Below are 9970 nucleotides of genomic sequence, written 5' to 3'. Positions count from 1 at the left end.
TCCCACCTTCTTCAATGACTGTCATTATACTTTCTATCTCATCATCCTGATAGCTCCCTTCTGAGGAGCATTAGTTGGTCAATGACCTCCTTTAGAACCAGTGCCCAAATCTAAGCACAGTACTTACCTTACGATATGGTCAGATGCCAGGACTGAATACATTGTAACTAGTGGTTCTCTTCTTCTACATCCTATATTTCTATGTTTTAATCTGTTAAATGGGAATAAATACTTGAGTTAGCCTTCCTCACACTTCCTTTGCTAAAGAATGCTTGAGGTGTAAGTTAGATATGAATTATTTATACAAATCAATGGGTAAATCTTAAAACACTATATGAACTATGGATATTATTAATATGATTGAAACCTAAGATCAGTTCACGATTTTTTTTTCCTTTGAGGAGAAGGAGGAGGGATAAATTGCCACACTCTTGATCCATATTGGTTTTTTGGTCCTTTAAAACATTAAAGCCATTATTTCACGTGACCTGTTGTTTAACCATGCTTCTCTCATTTTGTATTTGTGCAGATTTTTTTTCTTAAAAAAGGCTATTTGTAAGACATTGTATCTTTCTAGCAAGTCAAAAACCTGATTTTACCATACAAGGTGGTCTCTGTTATTAACAAGTTCATTTGATCTGCAGACTTGATACACATGCCATTTATGCCTTCATCTCAGTCTTTAGTAAAGATGTTGAAAAGAATAGGGCTAATGGCAGATTGCTGGATCTCTCCATTATTGACCTGCCTCCATGATGATGAATCCATCAATCAACACTCTTTTTTCTATTCACTCAGTTGTTATTGCACTTAAATGCTTTGTCTTTTAGTCCACAACTCAAATTCACAATGGGTTATTTGTCTGCAAGCTACCTTCAAGACTCCCAAGTCTGGCCTAAACCAGATTAAAATATAATTGGGAAATATTTATAACAGAATACATTAAAAAATAGACGAAGCATAGTTAATTTGTATTTTCCTAAATCAATATGCAACATAGGGATCCACTGATTCTCTTCAGTTCACACTCCGCCACTTGTCATCTGTAACCTTACTTCCACTGGCCCATGGCCACCTACCACTACTGGACAGCTGCCCCGGGACAGCTCTGGCCCTGGAACTGCTGCTGCCCTGTCCCTCCCAAATCAGAGTTTCCTGGGGAATGTCTTTCAGTGGGTTGATAAAGACAGGAGTGAAGTAATATCTGACTATGTACTTCAACAAGCATTATCCAATGGCACATCTGTGTCAGATCAATCATATGGATGTTTGAGCAGGATAACAAAGCAGGAGTGAACTTTACTGAATTCAGTGGAGTTTGGAAGTGTATCTCTTCCAGATCGGCAGAATGTTTTCCAGACATATGATAGAGACCACTCTGGGATGACTGACAAAAATGAACTAAAGCTAGCATTATCAGGTTTCAGTTATCAGTTATCTGAACAACTTCATGATATCCTTATCCAAAAGTTTGATGGACAAGGAAGAGAACAGATAGATTGCTTTTGGTGATTTCATTCATGGTTGCATTGTCATGACATGCATCGCATTGTCTTACAGAGGTCGACAGATATTTTTTGGTGTTAGGATACAGATCAAGATGGCTGGATTATTTTTCCATGGTCTTCAGTATTGTATAACACTCACCTTTGGAGGTTATTGGTGGGACTGTTATGGAAAAAAAAGACTGGAAATGCCAAATCCCTTATCTCATCACGTCATGAAAAGGAACCCTGATGCAACTCAAAATTGTCTTCCCACATTTTATATGTTTGATATGTTTATATCAAAATTCTAACTGTGTATGTATATGAAAAGGCTAATTAATATCTTATCATAGTGACTATAGTTGTATAGCTCTCCATATGCAAAGATAGACTTGTATTGTGGTCATTTGTGCCATGAAGTAGAATATGTGTAACTTTGCTTCAGGTATGCTGCATGAAAAATGCATCACATCTTTTGTAGGTGTTTCCATTTCTCGTGTCAGAATTCTTCTACTAATCAGAATCTTAAAATCATGTGGAACTTGAATATAAGGCTTTTCATCTACCTTACTTCTTCAAAGGGGTTTATTGTATCCATTTTAATATGTTATGTAAGCAGTAAAGAAAATGGTGCAGAAAAAAGAAAACATAGGGATCCATTTCTATTTGAGGTTGACATGACTGATTTAGTCTACATCTCTCCTTCTTCTTCATAAGGATGTCATAAGTCTTTTATCAAATTCCCTGCTAAAAAAGATAATAATAACATGCCTGCAGTATTACCCTAAACTAAAAAAGAAATGAAATTAGTCTGGCATGATCTGGTCTACGTGAACTTTAGAGGGAAGGTAACACAGTTGGAGAAAAAGGGGGACTACTTCTATTTAAATTTTTTCTGGAAAAAACAACAAAAATAAAAAGAACATATGAAGTAAAACACAAAAAAGAGAATTACTTATAAAACTGTGAATATCCCACACTGCTAGTTTGCATATATATATGTATATATATATATGTGAACACACATATTTGAAATTACACTTGTTACTTTCAAAATTGTCCTGCTTGCCTGAGAGAGGCTAGGAGATCAAATTCCTAGGGTTTTTTTATGCCCTCTCTTAGGGTGACCAGGAAACCCCATCAATATAGCCAGAAACTGCCAAGGGGTAGGGGCCTGTGAATCTCAGTGACCGATTTGTTGGGTTTTAGGGAAAACTAATCCAGGGAAGGGCAGCTAGGTGGTTCAGTAGATAGAGCTCTGGGTCTGAAGTCAGGAAGATCTGAGTTCAAATCCAGCCTCAGACATTTACTAGCTATGTGACCCTGGGCAAATCACTTAACCTTGTTTGCCTCAGTTTTCTCATCTGTAAAATGAGCTGGAGAAGGAAATGGCAAACCCCTCCATTATCTTTCCCAAGAAAACCCCAAATGGGGTCACAAAGAGTTGGACCTATCTGAAACAACTGAATAGCAAAAAAAAAAAAAAATTGGAGTAGGATAAGAAAGGAGGGGAAACTAGTGTATATTATTCCTATTGTGCGCATACATACATATGCATACAAACATACACATTACAAGACAGTTAAGGTAGAAAACTATTGCACACTCATCCCAGTATCTTTAAAATTTTAAAGCACTGGAGAGAACTAACTAGGAAGGCCTTTGCCAGATTTAACACATTCCTTGAAGGTTAAGTCAGTTTACAACAGACTTAAAATGGCAGGAATAAACTGAAATATCCAACAAAGCTCTTTCACCATTTAAAAATGACACTCTGAAACAGAATATTAATTATAGGATTTCTGAACATTTTTTCCTTTAATATCACCTTAAAGAAGGCAAGAAGTTCCTTTATAATATAACAGCGGTAGAGAATTGGCATGATTCAGTTGCTTTGGGCAGCTAGGTGGCGCCATAGAGTGCTGGGTTTGGAATTGGGAAAACTTCTCTTCCTGAGTTCAAATCTGTTCTCAAACTCTTACTGTGTTATCCCGAACAAGTCACTTAACCTTGTTCATCCATAAAATGAGCTGGAGGAGGAAATAGCAAACCACTCCTGTATCTTTGCCAAGAAAACCCCAAATGGGGTCACAGAGAGTCAGACATGAATCAAATGATCAGTTGGAATGAATCATGATCATCTGAAAACAACATCTTCACATGACTAGCTTTGAGACATTCAGACCCCATCTATTTATGAAGTGTTTTATATTTTTGTAGAACAGGCACTGCCATTGAGTTTTAAGGGTTTTGATTTAAAAAACAAAAAGCAGCGCTTGAGCATTTCTGATAGGGCCGCTCCTTGACTTAGCAGCAGATGAATGAAGACAGAACCATTCCTAGAGGGTGTAGGGTCCCCAGCAACTTTTTTGGTAGGTCTTCTGTCTATAAAAGTCATTAGATTTTTTTTCAAAATGTATTACAAAGTACATGGTCCCACTTTACAGGTGAGAAAACTAAGGATGTGAACAGTTAAGTGATTTGCCCAGGGTTATACAGATGAGCTATTAAGTTCTCTCCTGCCTAAATTTTTCTTGAGCACTTTGCATTCATCATAACCTGTCTTGCATTGTAGTCATTTGTATATCTGTTATAACTTGCAAGTTCCAAAAGGACAGGGACTATATCTTTATTGTTATACTGTCAGTGACTAATCAATAAGCCTATGTGTCAGATGCCATGCCACTTGGAGATACCAATACAAAAATGAGACAGTCCTTGCCCTTATGGAGTTTGGATTTTACTAGGGGGAGGCACCATGTTCACAGATGAGTAAATATAGGTCATATGTAAAACAAATACCCAGTGATTTAGAATGTAGCTTGGGGTGGGGGGATCAGGAGGGCTTCTTGAAGGAGGTGGCATTGGAGCTGAGGATTAGAGGATAACAAGGGTTCAAGAATTAGAAGTGAGGAGGGAGAGAATTCCAGGTTTGGGAGACAGACAGCCTATGCAAAGTCATAGACAAAGAAAATGGGATGTTATACATTACATTGCAATTTGGGAATATTAATTCTTAAATATTGATATCAGTAACATACTCTGTGTTCTAAGCAGTTAACTACTTTTGATGTCCTCTATTTGCTTCTTGAAATTTTTAATATGACCCCTTAAAAATCCTGGGTGCTTTACCTAAAATATCTGAATAATTCTTTAAGGTATGATATTAGCCCTAGATTCATGATTGTCATACTGTATTTACTCCTGCTACAGTATTCTTTGTCATGAGGAATCAAGGAGCACTGAACATTTAGTTGGCAGCAGACATAGGTTTCTGGGCAATTGGAAATCCACTATGAGTGGCTAGAGGAAATTGAACTTTGGGGTTTTGGACCTTCCTGACACTGAGGAAAGCTGTTACCTAGTCTGAAGAGGATCACATGGACTGGGGAAAGCTTATGGCAAGCATAGAGATAGCAACTTCCCTTGATTTACTTACACTGTTCTGGTTAAAGTTTTATACAATATATTATATGACTGACCATACTTAATTGATTGATTGAATGAACAGATGAAAAGTGAATTAATGAAAATGTTTACTATGTACCAAGTACAGTGCTAAGCTTTTGGATACAAGTGTAAGAGAATGAGAGTGCCTGTCTTCAAGGAATTTTATGTTCTTTTTTTATTGTTGTTAGTATTTTAATTTAAGAACTTGTGTTCTAATAGAGGAAGATACATATTGGGGATTGGTAGTTATGGAAGGGTATTTTGGGGTTTGGAAAGTCATAGGAAAGTAGGGAGTTGTGTGATACTCTCTTTCCAGTAGCAAAGACAGCATTGATTTGATTATGATTTCCAGAGAAAGAGATGAAAGGAGTGGGTGTTACATATGATAGTGGTGTGGATGAGAAGAACATAGCTAGAGAAGCATGGTTGGGGCCAACCAAATCTTTTAGACTATGTGAGCTTGTTCTCACACTCACCAATCAGGACAACGTGTTCCCCAGGTTGAGAAACACAGGGGGACAAAAGGCAGAGTCTAGTAGGATGGGGAGAAGTATTAGCCAGGACTCATGGTTGTCAAATTTTTTTTGCTCATACCATAGTATCCTTTGCCATGAAAAATTGGTTAATGTTGAACATTTAAATGCAACAGACATAAGTTTCTGGGCAATTGAAATTCTGACCTATTATATAGGTTTAGGATTTCTTTGTGTTTCCTTTCTCTCCTCTCCCCCTTCACCTTCTTCCCATACTTTTCCAGGACTCTCAGCCAAGAGGGAAGTTTTGTGTCTCAAGGATAGAACTAACAATCTTTTCTATGTCAAAAGGTAGTTTTATGGTAGATCATCAAAAAACTCTTCAGGACACTTTTGGAGAAACACTGACCTATACCAGTGGTCTTCAGACTTTTTGGATCATGCACTTCTATCAGTAAAAAAAAATGTTGAGTATGAAGACCCAGTATGTGTATATTTGTTATTGTTCAGTTCAGTGCAGTCATGCCCAACTCTTCATGACTCTATTTGGGGTTTCCTTGGCAAAAAATACTGGAGCGTTTTGTCATTCCCTTCTCCAGCTCATTTTAGAGATGAGGAAACTAAGGCAAATAGAGTTAAGTAACTTGCCAAGGGTCACACAGTTAGTAAGTTTCTGAGGCTGGATTTGAACTCAAGCTTCCTTATTCCAAGGCCATGAGCTCTGAGAAACCTAGATGCCAATGTGCATTTTTACTTATTTGTAAATTAGCTAATGTACTACTGTACTAATGATGTATTATAAAACTTGTAGAAAAATCAGAATTAAAAATGATGAAATAATATGTATTCCTGGAGTCAACAGGGAATTGCTACAGTTTAATAAGTAGGGGAGTGACATTGTCAAACCTACGCTTCAGGAAAATTACCACAGCAGCTGTATGAAGAATGAACTGAAGAAGGGAAAGAATTGAGGCAGGGATGGGGTGGCTAGGTGGCCCAGTGAATAGAGCACCAGCCCTGGAGTCAGGAGGACCGGAGTTCAAATCTGGCCTCAGACACTTAACACAAAAATTAGCTGTGTAACCCTGGGCAAGTCACAACCCCAATTGCCCTCCAAAAAGAAAAAAAAATTGAGGCAGGGGAATGAACAACGAGAAAGAAACAAAACAAAAAAGAGAGAGGGCAAGTGGTTTGCTTCCATCTGCATTCAGACTCTGTAATTCTTTCTCTGGATGTGCATAGCTCTTTCCATCATGAGTCTTTTGGAGTTGTCTTATAACCCTGCATTGCTGAGAGGAGCCCAGTCTATCAAAGTCAAGTCATCACAGATACAATGTGTCTGTAATTGTGTACAATGTTCTCCTGGTTCTGCTCCCCTCATACAGCATCAATTTATATGTCTCTCCAGGTTATTATGAAGTCCATCTGCTCCTCATTTCTTATAGCACAGTAGTATTCCATTACATTCATATATCACAACTTGTTTAGCCATTCCCCAATTGATGGGTATCCCCTTGATTTCCAATTCTTTTGCCACCACAAAAAGAGCTGCTATAAATATTTTTGTACATATGGGTCCTTTTCCCACTTGTATGATCTCTGTGAGATATAGCCCTAGAAGCGGCATTGTTGGGTCAAAGGGTATGCACATTTTTATAGCCCTTTGGGTATAGTTCCAAATTGCTTTCCAGAATGGTTGTATCAGTTCACAGCTCCACCCATAATGCATTAGTGTTCCAATTTTCCCACATCTTCTCCAGCATTTATTATTTTTCTGTTTTGTCATGTTAGCCAGTCTGACAGGTGAGATTTCATTGTTCATCACATTGGTTATAATCTTTACAATTTGACTAATGTTTAATGTGAAGGTGTTTGTAGAACCTATATTCAATTGCATGCTGCCATGGTGGGGGGGCGAGGGGGAAGGGGGAGAAGAGAGGGAGGAGGATGAAAATTTGGAACTCAAAAGCTTATGAAACTGAATGTTGTGAACTAAAAGTAAATAAATATAAAAAAATGAGTTGAGGAAGGGAGAGAATTTAGGAAGCTATTAGGAAGTTCGGGTGAGAGGTGAGGTAGGTTAGTGGCTGTGTGAGTAGAGTGAACAGACCCATGAAAGAGGTATTGTGGAGGCAGAAACAAATTCTGGCAACTGATTATATATTTGCATAATGTAGAGTGAAAAGAATTTTCCCAGTGTTTCCTGCCCAGATTCTGCTGTTATGGGTGCCTGAGTAGGATTAGATTATAACTGCCTTTAGGGGTGACCCTAGCTTCAGAATAAAGGAGATTGGGAGCATGTAAAATGGATGTGGGGAATAGAGTGGAAGAATATTTGGGCTTAAGGGTATCTGTGGGACACCAGGATCTATGATTGACTTTTATTGGGAGGATGGTCTGAAACCTATATTTCCATCCTGCAATTCTTTGATCACAAAGACCTCTATTTCCAGGATCACTACCTTATATTAGTATAAGATTTTGGACCCCAAACAGCTGTCACAGGATCTGTAAGAGATCCTGTGACTGATACACCATAGCATTAGGTAGTATGAATTCTATGTTAAACATACAGTAAGGAGACAGAAAGAAAGACCAGGTCAACCTGGTCGATGTGCTCCCTCCATATTATTAGAGTTTTTTATGTTTGTGTACCCAGGCTCAACACCTTGCATATAGTGGGCATGTAATAAATGTTTGTTGAAGTATACTGAGTATTTTCTCACTGACAAGGATTAGGAGGTGAGAACAATATACAATGAAATATTAAACTAAATCAAATTATGTCACAAGACAAAACAAAACCTAAGAACCAGCAAGAACAAGACAAACTTTCAACTAAAAACAGGTAGTAGAACCTTGACAAGTCACTCAGATCATAGTCAGTATGTTTATCTAGTAAGTGTTCTCCTCTTCCCAGAAATTAGTCCAGTTTTGTAAATCCTGGCCAATCTTCTGACTAAGCTGAGGGTTCTCCCACTAATTCATTATTGCCCAGATCTCTTACAAAGTCAGTTTTCCCTTCATCCAGAAGCTCATTCAGAAGACGAACACCTTGAGGATTCAGAAATAGGAGCCTCAAATAGATACATAAGACTTGCTGATAGATACTGATTTGTTTATTAATGTGAAGTTTTTCATTGATTAAAATCGATGAGAACAGAAATTTGAAAAAGAGTAGTGTCTGGAAAGAAGTCTGGTGGCCTATCCAACTGCTCCCATATCTTCATTCAGCATCTGAAATAAAAGTCAAAAGGCAGGAATTGAAAAATATTATCAGTTTGAGGTTAATGGAGAGAAATCATCTCAGTTTGAGGGAGTCCGGAGAGATGGAGAGAAGATGTTAAGAAAAGGAAAACTTCTTATTCTCAGTAAATATGAGAGTAAATATGAAAATAAGATGTAGTGGGAGTATTAATATACTCTAGAACATGGTATCTTAGCAAAAAATATATGAACTTGTTTAAAAAAGGTTTTTTGATAACTGTATTTTGATATAACTGTTTCCTTCATAATTATGTATTTTAATTTTAAAACACTATTCTGAGTAGTATAAAGACTTTAGTAGACTGCCAAAAGGTCCCATAACACACACAAAAAGATTTTGGGTCCCTGCTTGAGAATGTAGGCTGAAATTTTTTTCCTTTGGCATCCAGGAGCATGATGGTCCTGTTCACCCATAGCATGGATATTATGAAATTAACTGGGAGGGAGGGGAAGGACAACTTTCTACCCTCTCCCTTTTACCCTGTGGCTCCAAGAATGGACTTGGAAATCTATTCTGCTCTTTTTCATTTCTTCTTTTCAGTTCCAGGCACAGGTGGGTAGCATCCCCAGAATCAGAATGATCCCATAGTAACCTTGGAGGCAGAATTCCAGGCCAGATGTTGCAATCAGCCCCAGCAGAGAAGCCCTGAAAAGTCAAGGGTGCCCAAGACTCAAGGCTAAAGAAGGCTTTGGAACTTGGTGGGACTGTAACAGACAGAAACTGAACTAAGCTGTGCTTGTTGATTTCCTCCATTCCCCAGGGAATGAGATAGTACTGGAGGGGACTATGTTCCTTACCCCACCGTCCCCAGGTGTTTGCCTATTTGTTCTCACTATACCATTGAAGTAAATATTTCTTTGGAAAATCATTTTTTAAAAGAAGCAAAGAAATTAGCTAGAAAAGAAATATGAGACAGGGATAAATAAGACAAAGACAGGAGAAGGGGAGAATTTGTGTAGATTTCATGTGGGAAGAATTGAAGCTGTCCCATTGCAGATACTTACTTGTGCTCATTATTTTTCATAAAAATTGATTCATATCAATCATGATGGCAGGCATACACACCATGCATTTATCATTCACATTGCAGCATAATTTCTTACTCCCTTTGCAGTCCTTATCTTTAGTACAGCGTGGCAATCTGCAGGCAAAGGAACTCTTTTGAAAGACAGTTTTGATGACTTTTGGTATTTTGACCATATCTTGGGTCAATAGGTCAGTAGGACACACACCAGGATTTGTATCTGCAGAGTAAGGAGAGTAGAATAATTTTTTTCTGACTTCTCCATCTA

The 9970-nt window shown here is 37.9% G+C and overlaps 1 pseudogene; it reads left to right on the top strand.

The window, feature by feature from the left end:
- Nucleotides 1-1067: 1067 nt before the first annotated feature.
- Nucleotides 1068-1737, top strand: LOC138171907 (programmed cell death protein 6 pseudogene; annotated as a pseudogene).
- The last annotated feature ends 8233 nt before the right edge of the window (nt 1738-9970 follow it).

The sequence above is a fragment of the Petaurus breviceps genome, unplaced genomic scaffold, assembly GCF_028583685.1.
Source record: "Petaurus breviceps papuanus isolate PSGF00001 unplaced genomic scaffold, PetGlider_PUasm1.0 470, whole genome shotgun sequence".
Classification (NCBI taxonomy): Eukaryota; Metazoa; Chordata; class Mammalia; order Diprotodontia; family Petauridae; genus Petaurus; species Petaurus breviceps.
Note: the sequence above shows the minus strand (reverse complement) of the source record. Positions and strands in the feature narration are given on the sequence as shown.